Source organism: Rattus norvegicus, chromosome 19 (genome assembly GCF_021556685.1).
Source record: "Rattus norvegicus strain SHRSP/BbbUtx chromosome 19, alternate assembly SHRSP_T2T, whole genome shotgun sequence".
Taxonomy (NCBI): Eukaryota; Metazoa; Chordata; class Mammalia; order Rodentia; family Muridae; genus Rattus; species Rattus norvegicus.
Window position 1 is genome coordinate 30605806 of NC_141552.1, and position 22315 is coordinate 30628120.

At 44.5% G+C, this 22315-nt stretch overlaps 1 protein-coding gene across 9 annotated transcripts in view; it reads right to left on the reverse strand.

Annotated features, from left to right (window-relative positions):
- Chd9 (chromodomain helicase DNA binding protein 9) overlaps positions 1-22315 on the reverse strand; it is a 223711-nt gene that overhangs the window by 142130 nt on the left and 59266 nt on the right. For 5 of the 9 annotated variants that reach the window (XM_087596603.1, XM_087596601.1, XM_087596602.1 and 2 more), the window contains exon 1: positions 8794-8819. The exons of the other annotated variants lie outside the window; for them this stretch is intronic. The gene's annotated coding sequence lies outside the window, so the exon portion shown is untranslated. Of the gene's footprint in view, positions 1-8793; positions 8820-22315 lie in introns of those variants that run through there. 9 annotated transcript variants of the gene reach the window in all.

A 22315-nucleotide genomic window follows, 5' to 3' on the forward strand; every position in this document is an offset into this window, starting at 1 on the left:
GCTAATTTCCATTTTTAAAAGATTGTTTTCTTTCTTTTTTCTTTTTCAATATTTTTGGGTTTTTGTTTTTGGTTCCTGATTTTTTAATATAAGGTTTCTCTGTGTAGTTACTTCTGGTTATCCTGGATCTTAGTCAGTAGACCAGGCTAGCCTCAACTCACAGATCTACCCGCCTCTGACTCCTTAGCCCTAGGAGTAAAGGCATGACACCACGCATGACTTATTAAAAAAAAAAAAAAACACAAAAAACTTTTAAGACAAGGAGTCAGGCTGCAGAGATGGCTTAGTAGTTAAGTCCTTACTCTCCCGGTAGCTCATATATATGTAAAATAAACAAATCTATCATCCATATTAACCTCTGAAGATAATGAAGACTGACTAATATATTACCACATAACTGAATTGATAACTAGTACTTTTATGCACTTTTATATGTGTAAATTGGAACAAATTTGGAAATCAAGAAGGCATTATTGCCAGTTGAGCATGCACATATCTGTAACCAAGTTTTCCACTCTTAGAAATACACATCCATGTGTACACATTCACCAAGACACATAATACACAAGTGCTCATATATCTGTATGATGAATTATAGTCCAAAACTAAGACTGTGTCTATCAGAATAAACACAATGCAAATAAATACAGTACTGTTTCTACATGGACATATTTGAATCACATAAATACTATGCAAAGAGATATATAATCTATCATTCCACTTAATAAAGTTCAAAACCAGGCAAAACTAATCTCTGGTTACAGAAGACAGGATAAGCCCTCCCATACCAACCCCCCTCCCCGGGAGAGACAGAGGGGTGGTAATTAGAAAGGCCGATGCGGCAGCTTCCGGACTGCTAATGATAACCTATTTTTTTAACCTGGGTGGTAGTCGCAGAGATGAGTTTACCTTGTAATAAGTCACAGACTTGTAGCCATGTGATTTACATGCTTTTCTGCACATCTGCCATAATTTAACAGAAATAGGTTTTTAAAAGCCTAACTGAGCTAGGCAGAGCGCCTCGTGCCTGTAATCGTGGGCATGGGTGGTAGAGATAGGAAGAGGGTGGGGAGTTTGGGCCACGTTAGCTTACAAGTGAGTTCCAGGTCCAAGCTCAAGACAGCAAATAACAACAAACGAATAGCACGGTGACATATTCGGGAATATTTATAAATAACAGGAATAGATGTCATGCGACAGAAAAAGGGCAAACAGCTTGGTTTACAATAGGCCGTCCTAATGTCTGCATATCACTGACATTAAGATACCTTCACCAATGGAAAACCGGTAAACACAGTATATACTTAGATAAATAGTGGATTTGTTAAATTATGGAATAGCTCGAATTTTCCCCTAGCATCTGAACCTCAAGCAATTCAATCTTTTCTGTAGCTCAATCAGTTCGATTGGAAAGAGGAATGTCAAATCTAGTCATGTAAATGTGTAAGGAAGAATTAACTCCACAAAGCTGTACTCTGATCTCCAAATGCACACTATAGCACGCACACATACAAATAATAAATTTTTCAAAGGTCTGTTCTATCCTTTAAACATTACTCTGTTAATTTTATTTGTCACTGATGTATGTGTATGTTCATATATGTGTGTGTGCACACATGTGCGAGTATGAGTAAGAAGGTTAGAAGGTGAGCCTTCCTCTTTTGCTGTTCACCTTATGCGTTAAGCATGTGTGGAAGGCAAGAGGCGGCTTGCAGGGGTTGGCTCTTCCTCCTGGGGACTGAATCTTAGCTTTGATGATGAGTGCCTTCATCCACTGAGCTCCCAAAACTTCACATCCCATATAACCTTATCATTTAAAAATTTAAAGAATTTTTCAGCTGGGAGGGTGGTTGTGGCACATACCTTTTATTCCAGTACTAGGGAGGCAGAGGCAAGAAGGTATCTGAGTTTAAAACCAGCCTGGTCTACACAGCAAGTTCCAGGATAGCTAGGGCCAAAGCTACATAGAGAAATCCTGTCTCAGAAAAAAAAATTTTTTTAAAAAAATAAGCATTCAAGATATTTGTCAGATTCAAGTATACTTGTCAGAGATCATCTAAGTTATGGTTTTTTTAAAAAAGATTTTCTTTTAAGATGTATGTAGCTCTCTGTGTGTATGCCTATGTTGTACATGTATGCACATGTGTATACGCAGAGGCCCATAGAGGCCAGTGGTGAGCCAGCATCCTTTGGTGCTGGTGTTGCAGGCCTTTGTCAACTGCCTGATGTAAGTGCTGGAATCCAAACTACACTGGTGAAGTAGGAAGTGTTCTTAGCTGCTAAGCCGTGTCCCCAGACCCTAGTTATCATGATTTAATAAAAGTATAAATGTTGCTTCTTCTTTCTACAAAACATACTCTCTGAAAAAGCCAGGTGTGGTAGTGCAAACCTGTAGGCTCAACATTTAGGAAGCTAAAACAGTTAAATTTGCTGTTAAGCAGCCTAGCCTACACAATGAGTTCTAGGCCAGTCAGATAAGACTGTCTTGATATTCAAATCTCAAAAACAAGCAACAGAAAACAAAACAAAACAAAACCTTTATGGATACATCTTACTACAGTCTCACGCATACATTAAACCTGTCCCAGTGCACCTACCATTCACAGAAAGGCAGACTCAACTTTCTGAAGCACTGGTCTGTGGATGATGCTTACAACTGGCCAAACCCTTTCTTCCACTCATAGTCTTCATCTCAGCAAATCACACACCATCATCTTGTTCCTTAAGCCAGAAATCATCAATGAAATAATTGCCAATGCCTTTCCTAACATCAAGAAGCTGTTACCTGCGTCCTGCCCCACCCCACAGCCCCTCCCCTAAGCTCATCAGCTATTCAGTGTCTCTCAAATACAAGCATCAGGAAAGCACATCCATAACACATTTAGAAGGTGTATAATCTTTTACTTTACAGTATCTTCCCCGCAGCGACCACAATACCAGCCACCAGGTCACCTCACGCCAACAACTACAGCATCACTGCTCTCACCATTGCCCTCCTCCAACACATCTCACAGTGGCTTTCTGAGATGAGGTCTCATGTGCATAGCCCAGGCCAGACTCTTACTCTTCTGACTCCTTATTTTTAATGTCTTAAGTTAAATGCCACTACCTAGGACACTCTGTAACCACAGACTCTAGGATCCTTCACACCCGTGTCTCATAACAATATTCTTTTGCTTCACTGGATTCATCAAAACAATTATTTTACAGCTATTTACCTGTTATATCTTCCCTATTAGACTGTAGGTCTCATGAAGGCAAGAGTCACTTCATATATTATCGCTTATTGTGTTATATCTAATAAGGTAAATTAAGGGAGAACAGTAAACCTGCTTTGTGACGAATGGACACAAATCCACAGGCATCTAAAGGACACGCAGCAACAGCGGCTCCCCCTCTCCCTTCCTCCTAGCAATCTTTCCATTTGTTTCTCAAAAGGAGGAACAAAAATGTTCCTGAAAACTTACAGCTGACACAAAGTCAAGAGGGCATGAAGGGTGTGTTCAACAAGTGAGACTATGGGTGTGTATCAGGAAGGAGAAATCTCAAGAGTCACAGTAACAAGAGATGCTTCCGTCTCTAGGGTAGACTCCATCCCGAGAGTCAAGACAGGCAAAGGTTCCAAGAGGAGTAAAGCTAGACACGAGGAAGTAGAGAAAGGCAGGCACCAAGTTCTCAAAAACAGTCATACAGATGGCTATTATTCACTGCCATTGGTGAAGTTAGTATAAAAGGCTAAATCTTGTACCACGTGAAAAATCTATCTCCCGCATCGAGGCCATAATTAGAAAGCTTTAGATGGTTCAAATCTTGCTGTGAAATGTTCATAACTTTGTTCTGCAATTTCTGGCTTCTAAACCTTTCAAACACTCACCAACATATTTTATTCTGACCAACTACCTCATTTTCTATATTCTTATCTATATATTTTTACTTACTATACGTTACCTGATAAAATTCTCCACAAGATCAATTACTTCAGCCATTTTTTCTTTTAAAAAATATCTTGGTATTGGAGAGATGGAGGGCTTAGTAGCTGGCAGTACCTGCTGCAATTCCAGAGGACCTGGAGAGGACTCAGCTCCTAGAACCCTCAGGATAGCTCACTGCTCCAGAGGATATGACTCCTTCTTCTAGACACCTATGGTATCATGTAACATATGGTACCCCAACATACATACAGGCAAAATCCTCATATAAATAAAATAAAATCTTTTAAAGGGGACAGAGAGATGGCTTTGGATCACTTGCTGCCCTTGCAGAGGACCTGGACTCCTAGCACCTACATTGTATCTCACAATTCTGTTATTTCATTATCTTAACCTTTTTCTATAGTTTTCATTATAGGTAATGCTTTCTGACCTCCTCAGGCACCACCCAGGCATATGGTACAGATACAAATATGTAGGCAAAACACTTGTACTCTAAGTAAAACTTACAAACTCAATACACAGGATGAGTGTATTTCATCCTGGGAGGCAGAGGGAAGAGGAGGAGCTCTTTGAGTTCAAGACCAGTCAGGTCTACATAATGAGCTTCCCCAACAGCCAAAGTTACATATTGAGACTCTGTCTCAAAAGAAATAATAAAAATGTATCTTTTAAAAATGTATCTTATTAGCTGGGCATGGTAGTTTAAACTTTTAATCCCAGCACATGGGAGACAAAAGCAGGTGGATTTTGCAAGTTCCAGGACACAAGGAAACCCTGTGTCAAAACATTAAAAAATTAAAAAGAGATTGAGTTTGAAAAAAAAAAACAAAACAGTTCAGTGGTAGAGTACATGTTCTGTATGTAAAAAGGCTCGAGTCTGATCTCTAGCACTACATACACATATGCAGAATCTGTATGAAACCTGACATGTTGGCACATGACAATACTACCTGTTACTTTGACAGAATCATGAGAGAATCATAAACTCAGTTTAGACAATATAGCAAAACTTAGTTTTATACATTCACTCACACAAACAAGTAGAATATAAAAATGACAATTTATTGATTTTTGTTTTGGGTTTTTGTTTGTTTGTTTTGGGTTTCTTGTTCTTCTTTTTGAGTCAGGGTTTCTCTGTATAGCCCTGGCTGCCCTGGAACTTGTTCTGTTGATCAGGCTAGCCTCAGACTCAGAAATCCACCTGTCTTTGTCTCCACAACATTGAGATTACAGGTATGCCCTAGCACCACCCAGGACATAACTTCTATTAGCAGTCTAAAGCATTCGATTGCCTTGAAAAAAGAGTTAAGGCTAGGTTCAGTATTGAATGACTTCACTTCCAGACTTGGGAGGCAGAGGCAGGCAGATCTCTTTGAGTTTGAGGCAGCTTGGTCTACTTAGTGAGTTCTATAGATAGATAGATAGATAGATAGATAGATAGATAGATAGATAGATAGATAGATAGAGAGAGAGAGAGAGAGAGAGAGAGAGATTGAAGACCCTGTTTTGGTGGGCAGTAGAGTTGAGATAAAAATCACCCAAGACACTTCAAAGGTGAAAATTCTGTTATTTCATTGATCTTAATGTTTTTCTATAGTTTTCATTACAGGCAATACTTTCTTACTTCAATGCATACCTACTGACATGAGTATTTTCTTAAAAAAAATTTTTTGTGGAAAAACCAACTATATCACTATCTGTTTTTAAATCTTTGACTTTTCATAACACAAAATGCACTCTCTCTCTCTCTCTCTCTCTCTCTCTCTCTCTCTCTCTCTCTGTGTGTGTGTGTGTGTGTGTGTGTATTCAGATGACAGATCTCATGAGACATTCAGAATTCTATTATTCTAAAGCTAGGGAAAACTGCTTTTTCTTTGTTTCTGATGGATGGTCTCAGCACATATCACTTGCTGACCTAGAACTCCTATGTAGAACAAGCTGGCTTCAAACTGAGACCCACCTGCCTCTACCACCTGAGTGAGTTCTGAGATTAAATGGTTCATGTTACTACTTCTGGCATCCAGGAAAGCTAGGGCTGACAGGAATCAAGACACCAAACTATAGTTATACAGCTAGTTAAGACATAGTCTTGACTCATTCTCTTCAACAACCCTCCAAGAAACGGGTTTTAATTGTTACCTCAGTTCCCTGTTATTTTCTTCTTCTTCTTCTTCTTTTTTTTTTAAAGCCTTATTTATTTTATATCAGTACACTGTAGTTGTCTTCAGACACACCAGAAGAGGACATCAGATCCCATTACAGATGGTTGTGAGCCACCATGTGGTTGCTGGGAATGGAACTCAGGACCTCTGGAAGAACAGTCAGTGCTCTTAACTATTGAGCCATCTCTCCTGCCCCCCCTGTTATTTTCTAGTGGTATTTTCTGTGCCTTTAAAATACCATCTCCTATTCAACCAATCACAAGCTGGTATGTGTAAGTGGGGGTGAGTCTTTTAACGGCAATATTCACTTTCCCTAGATACTTACTGTTCAAGTATGATAAAGTTACTATTAACCAATTCTGAATTTGTTCCCCAGAGCATTTCACATCCCTGTTACATAGTCTGTAGTGCGAACTAAACTATAAGGACACATGACAACACATAGGTAATTAATGGGAATTTGGGGGCTGTTTGTTTTTGAGACAAGCTCTTGCTATGTAGTCCTGGTTAGGCTGGAAACCACTTCATCTGTAGGGATCCTCCTGCCTCTGCTTTCCAGTGCTAAGATTACAGTCCTATGCCACCACTTATGGTCCAGTGAATTATTAAAACCAGAGAGAAAATTTACAGTTCTGTACATTGTAACTATTTAGTGTGAATTCTTAAAGCCACATTAGAAACAAAAGTCTTTAGGAACATATAACACAGGTTAATATGCTCAGAGGAACAGGTTAATTTTATGAAACATTTATCCAACATCCAGCCTAAGGCTTTATGCTACCTGTTGTTAGCAAAAGGGGCCATCTAAAATCAGTGTGGTAAAATCAAGAGAGACACTGTGATCATCCTTTATGCTGAAAATGTCCTCCCCACCCTCCTAATCCTCTTAAGTTTGTATCTCTGTATGCACATGTTTATAAACCTCATCGTTTTTTCAAAATGATTGTACCGTTAGGTTTAGGTAGAGTAACATTGTATAAATAATTCCTATTTTCTGTTCAAATCATAAGTCAAACAACTAGAGAGGTAGAAGTCATAAAAAGCGGCATCAAAACTGGAAAACTCACTCCCAACAGTAATTCTAGTAGCTCAGTGGTTAGAAGCACTGTTTTTTCCTCTAGAGGAGCCAGGTTCGATTCCCAGACCCACATGGCAGCCCAAAACTGTCTGTAACTCCAGTTCCAGGGGATCCATGGCAGTGGCATGCACATGGTACACACACACACACACACACACACACACACACACACACACACGCACGCACGCGCGCGCGCAAGCACACGCTGAGGGCATGTTGTCCTCCAGGGACCACACTGTTTGTGGGACGCCCTGTCACGAGTAACCAAGGTGAGACAGCAGGCAGGGGACAAGGCTGCAGGACTAGAGAAGCCTGCAAAATATATATATCAGGCAAAATACCTATATGCATAAAATTCTTAAAAGATTTAAAAATTTTTAAAAAATTGTGTATGTACCCGTGAGTGTGCAGATGTCCACAAATCAGCTTCGATCTGGAGTTACACATGCCTGTGAGCTGCCTGATCTGGGTGCTGGGATCTGAACTCTGGTACCAACACAGCAGTAAGTGCTCTCAACCTCTGAGCCATCTCTCCAGCCCAGTGTGATGGTGGTTTTTATTAATAAGCTTTATTGCATAGGGCAAGTTCAGATAAATGGATAAAAGTCGCATTAGGGTCAGGAACAAGCTCCCCAGGAAAGTTAACAGTGCAGCACTGTTAACACCTCGACTGTGTCACCACTTCAATTTACATCTACTTTGTCCTGAAAAGTTTTTGCTTTCCCTTTTTACCAGGCAAACCAAAACCAAAAAAGGAACAAGCAAATCACTCTCTGAGCTGGCAGCTGTGACAGGCCAGGAAGACACACAGGCTTTCCGGGTCCGTGCTTGGCTTCGGGATGGATGTCTGAGGAGAGCCTTGGAACCACCCAACGCGTCCCACACCCTGACAGACTCCCAGAGAGCAGCAGCACGGGCAGGCGGGGACCCGCTGCAGGCACGGAGAGGCCCTCAAGTTGGCCTCCTGGGCGTGGGGAAGCCAGTATGGGGGACCCAGAGGCAAAGCTTGGGGTAGTGCTGAGGGCAAGCTGTGCTCCGGGGACCCCACCGTTCGCGCGGGACGCCCTGTCACGAGTAACCGAGGCGAGATAGAGGGTGGGGAACAAGGCTGCTAGACGAGGGAAGCCCGCGCCTAGGCAGGAACCGACCCCGGCGGAGGCCACGAGCAGCACCCGGCCTACTGGGGTTCACCTCCGGCCCACGCAACAGGCGCAGCTCCCGGTTCCGACCCCGGGTACCAGACTAGGGGTGAGGGCATAGCTGCAGCCATGACAGGCGGGCGGGCCCCGGTGTGCCCGGCTGCACGTGCGGGCAGCGCCCCCTCCCTGGTCCCTAGCCCCAATCGCCGCCCCTTAAAAGCGGGGATCCCTAGCCCCGGGCGGGTGGGGTGGGGGCGCATGTACTCACCGCCACGACTAAGACTCCCCGCCGCCCCCCGCCTCGCCCTCTTAGACTGACACGCGCGGCCGGCCGAGCGGGGGCAGCCTCCAGCGACCACCAGGCTATCAGACCCTCCCCCGCCAGTCTCCACCAGTTGAGCAATGTTTGCTGTCCCGCTGCGCCCCGGGTGTCCTCCCCACGCCGGTGGAGGCGGGCGGCAGCGGCGAGCGGCGGCACTTACCGGCTGCTCGGCCAGGCCCCCCTGTCAGCGCCGGGCCGGGAGCGAAGGAGGGAGGCGAGCAGGGGCGCCGCCCCCGCCTCCCCCCCGCGCGCCACGCACCCGCCTGATTGGCCCGGTTCACTCCCCCTGCGCGACCCCACCAGCCCCAGCGAGCGGCACTCCCGCAGCAACCGGCGTCTCATTTGCATATCTGTGACCGCGCCGCTGATTGGCCCGGGCGCACAGGGGCGGCCGTGACCGGTGCAGCTCGGGTCGTCGCTCGGTCCTGCTAGGGCTACCCAAGAAAGGAGGATACCCACGCGGTTCCGGGCCCCTCCGCCTGGCCCGACCTCAGACCGAGGGCAGCAGGAGGAGGGATGACTGCCCTGCTCCAGGGCGGTCCCCGCGGTTCCACGCGCAGCCCCGGGCGGCCTCCGGGTGGGGAAGGACTGTGGCCGGGCGCCCTCTGGCCGGAGCGTGGGGCAGTGCAGAACCCGTTCCCCCGCCGCCACGTCAGGCCCCGCCACGTCAGGCCCCGCGGGCACGCCCCGGCCGCCCCAGGCCTGCGGGGTCGGCGCCGAGGTCACTCCGGCGGGCTCTGGAAGCCCTTCTGAGCGGAGTGGCTCTGACCCACCACGTCCTCTGTGCTCTCCAGGTCCCCGGGGACACGCGTGTGCTGTTAAAACCAGGAGCCCCGCGAAGGCCGCCGCCGCCGATGATGCAGCGATTAAAGAAAGCGAGGTGCGGAACACCTGCTGCGGAAAAGGCGCCGGGACCGAGTCCTAATCTACGCCACTGCGTGCCTCGAGTGGGAAGGCTGCCCCGGGTTCAGGGCTCACGTTCTGGATCGCCATTAGAAAGGGGAAGGGAAACGAAAGAGGGACTGCATAAATAAGTGATAGGCGTGCTAAGCTGGTTGAGGAATTGAGCATGCACTTGAAAACCACCGGCTTCAGAAGGCGCTGGGACACAGGAGTTCCTTCTGTCACTAATTAACTGATTGACCTACATTGTCTCAAAGTGTCCCAGGGCCTTGCTTGGTCTTCTCTTCTGTAAAACGAAGAGGCTGGACACATCTAAAAGTGTTCCAGCTCTAAATTCTACTTTCAGACCCAGAACTGACCTTATAACCTAATTTTTTTTTCCCAATCCCTATTCAGGTTTAAGATAGACAGAATGCTGAATGTTTGAACTTCAGTAAACCTATGTTTGTTCAAAACTGCTTACTGTTTTCAAATCCAGCGTGGGTGGGACTTACCATGCATCCTTCAGTGAATCAAAATCTCCTGAATTTGAGGCCCCATATAGGAACATTGTCCCATATAGGAACATTGTCGGCCTGGTTTGTATATGACCGGATGGGCTACGATAGGTACATGGTTAAGTGCTTATTTTTTTTAAATTAAAATGTTATACATCTACTGATGGGAGAGGGGATATGAGATGGTCAGAGGACAACTTGCAGGAGTCAGTTCTGTCCTTTCAACATGTGGATTCTGGTGGCCAAACTTGGGTCATCAGTCTTGGCCTCAGGCACTCTTGACAAATGGATCATCACTGAAGCCATATTTTAAAGGATACTCTACCGGGAGCTGCATCTTCTACCTAAGTAATCTCATTCTTTAAATGAGTGAGTACTCATCACCTCCGGAGTAGATGTTCTCCTAGCTGAAACACTGATGGAGCTGGGAGAAAAGGTGCCAGAAAGAAAGGTTACAATTCCAGCTGTGATTCCTCTGAAGGATACCTAGTAACAAAAACCACACTCAACTCCCTACATTGCTTCTTTGTATAGTATTTTATTTTGCAAACTTAATTTGAGTCCAATTTAAGGCCAGTGCCATTTATCTAGCACTGCAAAAGTTACTCCAGATAGATGAAAATTTTCAGTTACTTGAAAAAACTTTCCTCCCCATGATCTGATGGAAAACTCATGGTCTCTTGAACACAGCTTTCTGGTAATTATGTATAGCTAGTGATTAAAGAACATCAATAATTATCAACATTACTGTGCTCACAATCTGTGAGTGCCCTCAAAAATGTGTAGAATTTATTCCTGTAATAAAAGCCTCCATGATACCGTTTATTTTAAACCTATGGATATTTTTATATATCTCTGACGCTTTGCAGTGCTTTTTACCAAACTAGTTTTTTTTTTTTTTTTTTGTTTTATTTTTGGGGCTTTCGTTTTTGTTTTTTAAATTTACTTGTTGGTGGTGTTTTTATGATATGGGAACCTAAAGTTCAAAATTTTTAAAAATATTCACTACACATAATTTGCATGAGTATGCTGTGTGTACATGTGTATAGCAGTCACAGGACAGCTCAAGGGTGTCACTCTGTCCTACCATATGTGCCCTGGGGATCAACCTCATGTCAGTAATCACTTTTCCCTAACTGAACCATCTTGCTGGCCCTAAACTATCAGGGTTTCGGGATTGTATCTATTTATTTCTGGTGGGGGTTCACCTTCCCCACAACTTTTTCAACTGGTTCAACTGCTCCCTAGTTTGGCTGTTCAGTGGCTGGTTTTCCACGTGCTGGTGTTCTGAATTTTGTTTGGTTGGTTTGAGACAGGCTTTTGCTATGCTATGTAGCCCAGACTAGCCTTGAATTCGTAGTCTTTCTCACCTTTATCTCCCAAGTGCGGAGATCACAACTGGGACCATCTATTTATTAAATCCTGGTGGTACCGTCAGTGATATTTCTGAAACGAACCCCCCAAAAGTATAGCAGAGGATGATTCTGAAACAGCATGGCCCCTCGAAGTTAGCAGTGATCCCTATCACTAGCAACATCAAAATCTAGTACTAAATAAATAAATAAATAAATAAATAAATAAAAACTGTTATTATCAGGCCAAAGTCAAGTAGTGGCCAAAAGGGACCTGTACAGGGACCCCTTCCCACTCCAAAAAAAGAACAACCCCATTCCTAAGCAGTGTCTCAAAGCAAAAGGCACTCACACCCAGTGATCCAGATTGCCAGGAAGCCTGTGCAGTGACACAGCTGTTTTCTACTCCACATGTCACAGCAGATGTCAATGACTGACATGTAACCCTTCCCAGGCTCTGTGCTGAGAATTATGACATTTCACCTGGCTTTTGTTGTTTGTTTGTTTTTTGACAGTCTTTACAACTGCTCAATGAGGAAAGGATTCCCCACCACCACCATTTTATACACAAAGAAGGTTCAGAATTTGTCCTAGATACACAGTCATTGACTGACAGAAATATTTAAACATGGAACGTATCTTGTCTCAGCACCTATACTTCTCAACCCTCATGCTACATCCAGCCTTCAGCTTGAGTTTCCTATTCTATGTTTACAAAAATCTTTTATTTTGAAGGGTCCGGTAACTAGAATGACACCTTAGAAGGTAGAGTTCCGGGGCTGGGGATTTAGCTCAGTGGTAGAGCGCTTACCTAGGAAGCGCAAGGCCCTGGGTTCGGTCCCCAGCTCCAAAAAAAAAAAAAGAAGGTAGAGTTCCCTGCAAAGTCTTTTTAATGGTCTCCCGGAGAATATCTCACAATGCAAATTAGTAAACTTTTTCTGTACGTTTAAAAAAACGATTCTCCCAAAGTACCTCCATATCTGGTTTCTCGTACTTCTCTCACACACACACACACACACACACACACACACACAAAATGTAAGTGACGATGTAAACAAAAAACCAACAAAAACCAAAGACCTGATCTCATTAACGTCTCCTTCCATTTCACTCTGGGGGTAAATTGATACATTTGAGCTTGAAACTAGAAAACTCAGGGTTACTTTGTTAAACCCTGAAAAGAGATGTCCATATGTTTCCAGACACCCCAGTGCTTGATTACAGGGATGGGCCCCATTCTGCCATAGGACCAAAGAATGAGGGATACACAGATCTAAGACAGAGGGGCACATAGATCTAAGACAGAGCTAGCGTTGCTGGGAGAAATTTACTGGGAAAGGTGTTTACAGAAGCAGGACAGCTGGATTCCCCTCCACAAGAGTTTCCCCACTTTTAGTTCTTTGAAACATAGTCTCTTTTGACCCAGACTGGCCTCAAATTCACTCTATAACTAAAGGTGACTGAATTCCTAATTCTAATGCTGCTGTTTCCTAAGTACTGTTTCTGTACAGGAGTGAGCGGGCAGACCTAATCCCCAACAATGTTCTATAAGTTAAGAGAAAAGTGACTTTATCTTGGCTAGAATATACCTGGCTTATCTTAAGCTAATATCCCTGAAATCAGAACTGCTAGTCAAGTTTCATGAATGACTGTTGAGGGATGCTTTGGGACACTATGTATTCAGTTGCTGATTTCTGTGCCCGAGATCTGGTGGCAGTTGGGACCTCGGTATTGTCATGATTATGAAGCGTTTCCTCACTCAGTATTTTGTAAAACATTGTTCTCTGTAGTCATCTTCTGATTGGTCAATAGGAGATGATCATCCGATAGTGGGCAGGGGAGAGGAAAGGGCGGGACTTTCTGGGCTCAGAAAGTTAGGGGGAGGGTCTCAGTTGGTACCTAGAGAGTCTCTGTGAACAGGAATGAAGAAGAAGAGAGAGAGGGAGACTGAGACGGCAGGTGGTGAGCCATGTGGCTGGAGAAGTAGGGCAGGCCAGCATTGTCAGGTTAGAATAGCTCAAAACCTGCCCAGATGTAACACCTGAAGCTTATTAATAAGCAAAAAGGTTTCTGTGTCATTATCGGGGAAACAAGGAAGGCTCCTTACTACTACACACACAACTAACGGTTTTACCTTTTGCAGTTTGCTCAGAACCAGGCAGGAAAAACAGACTGGAAGCAAATGTGACTTGAGACAGCCGAGGGGAATCTGTAGACTATAGCATAGCCAGAACAGTGAAAGGAAAGAAAGCTGGAAAATCCTGACTCCTGATTTCAAAACCTTCTCTAAAGCTATAGCGATGAAGAGTGTGGTGGCAATGGAAGGACAAACATGTGGATCAGTAGAACAGAACAAGAAGTCCAGAAATAAACTCTTCTTTCTTCTTCACAGAAGAAAGTTGACCCTACTTCAAACTACCAAAGAACCCTAATGGAGCACAGAAGAGATAAACCTCTAAGTAGGAAGAAGCAGATGGCAGGAAGGAATGAGGTCTTCGGGAGAGGCAGGAGGATCTCCATGAGTTTGAGGCCAACCTCATCTATATAGCAAGTTCCAGAACAAGTGATAAGTAGAGATGACCTGTCAACGTCAAGGCCTTATACACTCTAGGCAGGTAGTATACCACTGAGCAACACCCCCAGCCCAGGTATATTTTTTATTGGCAAAATATGGGTGAGTTTTGGAAGTTCGTCCTTAAACCCAAGTAGTGATTCCTAGGTAACAATCAGCAGGAACAAAAGAAGAGAGAAAAGGTGTGGAGGACCTCCAGACTCTGTTCTGTACATAGTGCATTCAAGAACAGCTGGGATGCACAAGACTCACTCTGAATGCAGAAACCCAATTTGAAAGTGATCAGAAGGTCTGGGGAGATAGCTCAGTGGTTAAGAGCACTGATGCTCTTCCAGAAGTCCTGAGCTCAAATCCCAGCAACCCCTCAGTGGCTCACAACCATCTGCAATGAGATCTGATGCCTTCTTCTGGTGTGTCTGAAGACAGCTACAGTGTTCTTATATGTAACAAAACAAATCTTAAAAAAGAAAGAAAGAAAAAAAGAAAGAAAGTGATCAGAATATCTGGATACACATTTCTCCAAAAATATATACACATAGCAAATGTGCACATAGAAATATGCCTAACAATGACAAGATGCAAATAAAAGCCACCCCCATCCATCGGGATGGCTATAATCGGAAAGAGAGCAAGGAGCATTGGAGGAACTGGGATGGCTTGCGCTGCCAGTAGAAAAAGTAAGTTATGCCGTCACTCTGTAAAACATGTCTTCCCAAAGCCAAATGCAGCTACCATGTGACCCAGCACCACAGAAGAAATGAAAACTACCCTCGACAAACCCGTTCACAGCAGACTCGTTCTGATAATCCCAAAGTGGAAATATTCCAGCCGCCCCATTACCTGATGGAAACGCAAACAAAGGTCATGTATATACAATCTATTACCCAGCTATAGAGAGAACTAAGCACTGGTGAGTGGTCCAAGGATAAACTCTGGAAATATGATGTTCACTGGTAAAAACTGCCTGTAACCCCTCCGGCCCTCCCTCCGGAGGCTGGGCCAGGAGGATTGCAGTTAGTTTGAGGTCAGACTGGATTACAGACAAATCCTGTCTTGAAAAAAATTTAACAAGAGACCGCTCAGCAGTGAAGAGCACTTGTGGTTCTTCCAGCAAGGATCACGGCTCGATTCTCAGTACCCACAGAGTGGCTTACAACCATTCAGAACTCTAGTTCCAGGAGAACTGACATCCTCTTCTGACCGCCACAGGCACCAAACATTCATATACAAAAAAAGATAATAGGGTTAGGTATTTAGCTCAGTGGTAGAGCGCTTGCCTAGCAAGCTCAAGGCCCTGGGTTCAGTCCTTAGCTCTGAAAAAAATAATTAATTAATTAATAAAAATTTAAAAACAGCAACAGACACCCCAAAACTCACAAAAAGACAAAAAAAATTGTTCTTTTACAGGTCAATAGTAAGCACTTTCTGATGCTAGAAGTATGCTTCGTAAATACCTTATATATTTTACGTAGGGTCCTGATTTGAATATATTAGTCTATTATACTGTAGGAGATAATAACATCCTGCCTATTTGTTAAACTAAAGGTAGCTTGAGCAACTCCGATATTCTTCTCTGCCTGGGAAAGAACCCGAAAGGGGGTCTGGTTGAGTCATCAGTGACTAAACGTTCATTTCCCAGTAGCTCCCTGGGAGTTATGAATTTCCTTGACTCGGTGAGGCACATGGGACTTTTCTTAGACAGAAGTGAGGGATGCCACTAGAAAGCTCTTCCGGCTTTGTTTCCATAAGGTAGCAGAGGGCAGACAAACATTTAGCTATGCATTAAGCACATTACCCAGCATGCTCAGCTAGCGCTGCTGTTTGCCAGTCTGGAGTCGGAAGGTAATAACAACGCCCAAAGGCCATGCCCAGCCAGAGAGATGCTTTCTGATTCCTGCTCAGAGACCCATTTGATCAGGAACAGACCCTAGAAGACATAAGCTTTTATCTAGTTTTAAATCCTCTGACTAGGAATACACTTTAAAGCCTCATCCTGCTTGACAGTTCAGACTTCACACTGTGAGTTTCTGTAAACATCTGCTTGTCCTACCTACCCTTAGAAGGCCTTCAGGAGAATGAAGTTTGGATGCGGCCATTGATAAAATATCCCTGAGCATCCAATTCCCTGTTTGTGCTTTTGCTTCTACTGGGACCACATACGTCCTTCTGGGATCATAGATTTCCTGTTTGGAAAAGTTGCATCTGCATTAAGCTGGGGAGTAATTTAGATGCATAAAATAGGGAAGAAGTTTGAGAAATAAATGCATTCAACATACCTGTTAGTAATTCAGACTCAGTACTAGGTGCCAAGAAGAGAAATAACCATGGGCATGGCACACGCTGTCCTCTGACCTCATGGCAAATAGTCTTACGAAGCAAGCCAGCACCAACTCATTCATTCTTGAAATTAATGTTGGTAACAGTCACCACTAACAACAAAAGTGATCTAACCCACTTGGTCCAGAGCTGATGGAGCTGGTCCTAGTGGCACAGGCCTTTAATCCCAGCACTTGGGAAGCAGCAGCAGCCGGATCTCTGAGATCAAGGTCAGCCTGCTCTACGTAATAGGTTCAAGGCAGACCATGGAGAGCTACATAGTGAGACTTCGTCTGAAAGAGACGAACAAACAAAAGTCCAAAGGGAACCGAACGTATTTTTCTAATCCGCTGCTTCGTGTTATAACCATCTTACTTTTAGGGGGAAAAAATTCTTGGATCTGTTTGTTTATTATTGAGACAGGGTCTCATATCCCAGGTTGTCCTCGAACTCACCATGTAGCCAAGGATAACCTTGAATTTCTCATCCTCCTGGCTGCATCTCAAGAGCGTTGCAATGGCAGGCACGTGCGCAATGCCTGGTTTTATTAGACACTAGGGTTCTTGTCTAGGGCCCTATGCAAACTAGACAAGCATTCTACCAACGGTCACATCTTAAGCCATTTCGTCTTTTCTAACACTCAGAAGAAATAGAACCTGGAGTCCTGCGCTCGCGCTCTCTCTCTCTCTCTCTCTCTCTCTTTCACTTTTTTTTGGGGGGGGTGATTGGGGGTTATGCACACCTTTAATCCCAGCACTAGGGAGGCATAGGCAGGCAGATCTCTGAGTTTGAAGCCAGCCTGGTCTACAGAGTAAGTTCTAGGATAGCCAGGGCTACACAGAAAAATCCTGTCTCAAAGACAGAGAGAGAGAGAGAGAGAGAGAGAGAGAGAAAGAGAGAGAGAGAGAGACAGAGACAGAGAGAGAGAGAGAGAGAGAGAGAGAGAAAGAGAGAGAGAAAGCACTGGCTGCTCTTCTGGCACCTACGTGGTACATGCTCTCTTCTGTCTCTGTCGGCACTGGGCACACAAGTGATACACAGACACACATGCAGGCAAGACACCCATGTAGAGAATACAATTTAAGCTTTTAAAGAAAACAGCAGGGTTGGGGATTTAGCTCAGTGGTAGAGCGCTTGCCTAGGAAGCGCAAGGCCCTGGGTTCGGTCCCCAGCTCCGAAAAAAAGAACCAAAAAAAAAAGAAAAGAAAAGAAAAGAAAGAAAACAGCAAAAAGTAGCCTTGGTGTCTGTTCCAGATTTTTCCCCCTAGAGTGGAGTAGATTAAGAAGGCCTATGTTGGCTAAGATGTAGCAGGATATGGAGGTGTATGCTTGTGGCCGCGGTACTTGGGAGGTAGAGGTGAGAGGAGCAGAAGGGCAAAGTCAGCCTCAGTTACAGAGCACTTTAAGGGCCAGCCTGAGCTACATCTACAGAGACCGCCACACTACTCACCACAGAGAGACTGAGAGAGAGAGAGAGAGAGAGAGAGAGAGAGAGAGAGAGAGAGAGACAGAAATACAGAAATACAGAAAAACAGAATAGAAAAAGACGGAGATGGAGAGATACCCGAGGGGCTGGTGATGTAGCTTGGCTGGCAGAGAATTTGCCTAGGATTCATGAAGCCCTAGGTTAAATTCTCCAGCATTTCACACACTGGGTACGACGACACAGGTGCCTACTATGAAGCTAACGCTTGGAAATTTGGGGCAAGGAAGAAGCCCAAAGGAAACTGTGATTCCATTTGGAGTTTAGATTTCCCAGTCTAGGATCTGGGAAAACTTGGTGAATGGGTGGGGGTGGGCTCTCTCTCTCTCTCTCTCTATATATATATATATATATATATATACACACACACATATAATATATATATATATATATGCTATTTTCTATATCTGTATCTCTATCTATATCAGAGAACCAAATGTCTAGGGCCAGTTTGCCGCACTGATAATCTGGACTCTATTTTTTTTCTTCCTTTTTATTTTTTTTGGTGCTGACAACTGAACCCAGGTCTAGGCAGGTGCTCTACCACGGAGCTATACTCCCAACACTTGGTAGCGTGCATTTCGTAGTCCCGGACACTAACAGCTTACTTTCGATTGACGGTTGGCAAGAGGATAAAAGACTGAAGGATTAGACAAAATCCTCTGAGTATCAAATTTGTGATGCATTTCCCCCCTGCAGCCTAACTGTTGAAGCTTCTCTCACCGGTAGCAGTTCTAGGCTAGCAAAGCGGCATGGTCATTGTCTGTGGCACGTCGCACTGGCTGCTGAAGGAGGATGCTTCTCCACGCGGCTCCTTTGCAGAGTGTGTATTATTTGGCAAGGACACACTGAGTCATTTGTGAAAATGATAAGAAAGGTCAGGCTGCCATTTCTCACAGTCGGCTAATCCCTTTCTAGATAACTGAGAGTGGCCTGTGTCTTTTCTGTTCCTTAAGTACACAGCAAGTCTTGTCTGGTCCGCTTTACCTAGTTCCTTGGCTCTCCACTGTTTACAGAAGCGCTAGCCGCCCCTCCTCCACCTCCCAGTCCTAAGAGGAACTTGGTACCTCCAGCCAGCCTTCCTTTGCCCCCAGTCCCTTCTTACGGCTTACCACAGTCTCACAGGATTCCAAGTACCCAGGGCCCCGTAAATGTGCATTTTACACAGAATGAATTGTTCCTTAAGACACGACTAGAGTTCTAGCAGAAACAGCTATTGCTGCCGCCCCTGGGCCGGAGAGATACCTGGGTGGTACAGCACATGCCTAACGTGCTTGACGCTCTGGGCTCAGGATCAGGGAAAACAAAATACCTGCCATTTAATGAGCCCTAGACACTGGACATTTCTATCAAACGCTCTCGGAAGGCGGAAGCGGTAATCTCTTTGAGTTCCAGGCCAACCTAGTCTACAGAGTAAGTTCCATGACCACAGCTACACAGAGGACCCTGTCTTAGTGGTTAAGAACACTTGGTTGTTCTTGCAGAGGACTCAGGATTGTTTGCCAGCACCCACATGGTATCTTACGACCATTTTAACTATAGTTCCATAGGACCTAATGTCTTCTCTTGACCTTTGCTGGTCCCAGGCACAAATGTGTGCACAGATATGCATGCAGGCAAAGCACCAATGCACGTAGAAATAAAATAATGCTTTTGTTTTGTTTTGTTTTGTTTTGTTTTATGAGAGAGTTTCTCTGTGTAGCCCTGGTTGTCCTCCAGCTCTCAGAGATCCACCTCTCTCTGCGTCCTGAGTGCTGGGATAAAGGAGTATGCCACAGAGTCTCAAAAAATAAAATGTATTAAAAAGTTCTCAAACTTTATGAGTCAAATATGCTGTCCCCAACTGATAATCTCAGCATGTATGAACCAGGAAAAGCAAAAGTCTGAGTTTAGACTCAGTCGACTACGCACTAAGTTCAAAGCTAACCTGGGCCATAGAGTAAGATTCTGTCTTGGAAACAATAAAACGTAAAGAAAAAAAACAAAACAAAACAAAAAAAACCCAAAAAACCAAAACCATAAAAAAGAAAAAGCCTTACTGTGTCCTACATGGTTTGAATATGTCTCTCAAGAGTTCTCATGATAGAAACTAAATCCTCAATTCCAGATGCTGATGGCATTTGGAGGTGGGGCCCTTAGAAGTAGGATTAAATGAGGTTTTAGGGGTGAGCCCCCCGCCGCCCCATGACAGTGTTGATGGTTTTACAAGACAGACTTGGACAATTTATCTGTGCTATGCGATATCCTCTGCCACATCCTGATGTAAGGGACCTTTCCTAGTTGACAAAGTAGAGGAGAGTGCCGTGCCTTCGGCCTCCAGAACCCTGAGCTACACACATTTCTACATAAATCAAATTACCTAGTGTCAAATGTTTTGTCATGGCAACAGAAGGCAGAGGAAGACACTGCATAATAATATCTCCAGAGAAACTTGAAAACTGTCTTTACTCATGCCCTGCCCACACCCAGGGGTGACGGGCCTCCGTATAAAGATGCTAAAACTCTGCACGTGGTGACTTGTGCAGACAAGAGAGTAAAACACTACTCTGGGCTGCTTTAGGGTGTCGCTGGGTGGCAGAACCCTTGTCCCACATGTCTGACAAGATGCAGCGCGTCTATCTTCCCAGCATTCAAACGGGAAGATTGTGATCTCCAGGCCAGCCTGAGCTACATGATGAGATCGTTTCTAAAGGAGAAAAAAGGGGGAGGCTGGGGGGTGGGGGAGGAAATAGCTTTCAGTGGAGAGACTCCTGTTCTGAGTAGCGAGGTCAAACAACAAGCCTGCTGTGGGATCTCTCCCGCTCAGAACTTGGGCTGCTGATCAGGAAGATCATGGATCTCAGGCCAGCCTTTAGGGAAAAACCGAGTTCAGAGGCCAGCCAGGCCTGTGTGTTTTCACAGAGGACCCTGCCTCAAAACAACAATAAACAAACTAACAAATGCTGAAAGGCCAGAGGATGGCGACGCAACGCAAAGGCTATAGGAGGAAAAGACAATTTACCTGAACCACAGTGCAAGCTGTCACTGACGAACTGATCAGCAAGTGTTCTCGCGCTGGAAGTGAGACTAGCGCCTATGCTGCCTGCCTCGTTGTTCCTTATAAACACACTCCTAAGTATTCCCTGAAATACAGGCGTGTGCAAGTGAGAATTAGTAGTCTCCTGTCTTGGAGGCAAACTTAAAGGAAAAACCGGCAGCGGTGTTTTAGGTGGGAAAGAAAACTAGGCTGGAATGCAGGTTTGTTAGACCTGAGGTTAGGCCTCTTTGGATTCACTGAGCCCCTGATAACACCGTCTACTCACAATGGAAGACACTAAACTGTAGTGGAGATCCAAAGGTGACCAACAGGACAAAGGCAATTCCTTAAATTCACAGTGGCGGTGGTAGGGGTATCTCAGGAAGGATTATAGCTCACACCTTAATGCTGGCTTGGGAGACAGAGGCAGGTGAAACTCCGTAGGTTCGAGACCAGCCTGGTTGACCTAACAGGCTACAGACCAGCCAGGGCTAAATAGTGAGACCCTATGTAGCAGATTCGTTAAAATGCTAGATGGAATAGAAGGTTATAATTTAGAAAGCTAATCACATTGCCCTACTCTACTAGGGCTGCTACCTGCTAGGAGATTAGCAGCAGAGGAAAGAACTGAATAGGATCCCCTCACCCAGTCTTAGTTTCTCTATTATCCCTCAACAAAGTGTTAAGAAAGAAAGGTCCTGTAATCAATAATTGTGTTACATCTTCTCCTCACATAGTCTCACTAGGGACCCTGAACCCCTTAAAGTAGGTGTGAAAAAAAAAACAGGTTTCTTTACATCAGGGGAAACTCAGCAGGAACATTAGAAAATCAACGGATCCCACCCCACATCTAACGTTCTTTCATTCTCACTGGGGGAAAAGAAAAAATCCAGGTCATTCGAAAGGGCAATTTAAATTCGCGGATCCTCTGATGGTCGAGATTAGGGCGGTGAACAATAAGAGCTGTGTGTTAGCAGCTCCCATTCAAGGCAATTTCTGTAGCTAAGAAGCTCTGGAAAGCTGGAGTTGAAAGAAGTTTGCCAGAGGATCTGAAGTCAGCTTCAAACAAGAGTCCTCCGCCACCTGGCTTCTCAAAGTTACCAGCGACCTTAGCGGGAAAACATGGTGAACGGGTGTGCATCCCAGTCTTGGTGGTCCAGGCTGGCCTGGACCTCGGGCAGCCATAGTACCTCCACCATCGCCACCATTGCCACCATTGCCACCATCGCCGCCATCACAACAACAAAGGACAGAATTGCCCTTTTTTATGGTTATTTTGAATCTTATGCGTAATCATTATATACTGTTATCAATGAATTATAGCCCTTTCTTTTTTTTAAAGTGTAACTCCAGATGCTCCTGCTGTGGGCCTACTAAGTGCAGGGATTCTAGGCTGTGGGCCCACTAAGTGCAGGGATTCTAGGTATAGGCCGCCACATCTGACTTCAAAGATAACACTTTAAAGTGAATTAGTTGTTTTGAGATTTGCGTAAGTTGAGCTGGGTGACTGGAGGTCGGAGATCCATGGGCAATGTTGGTGGAT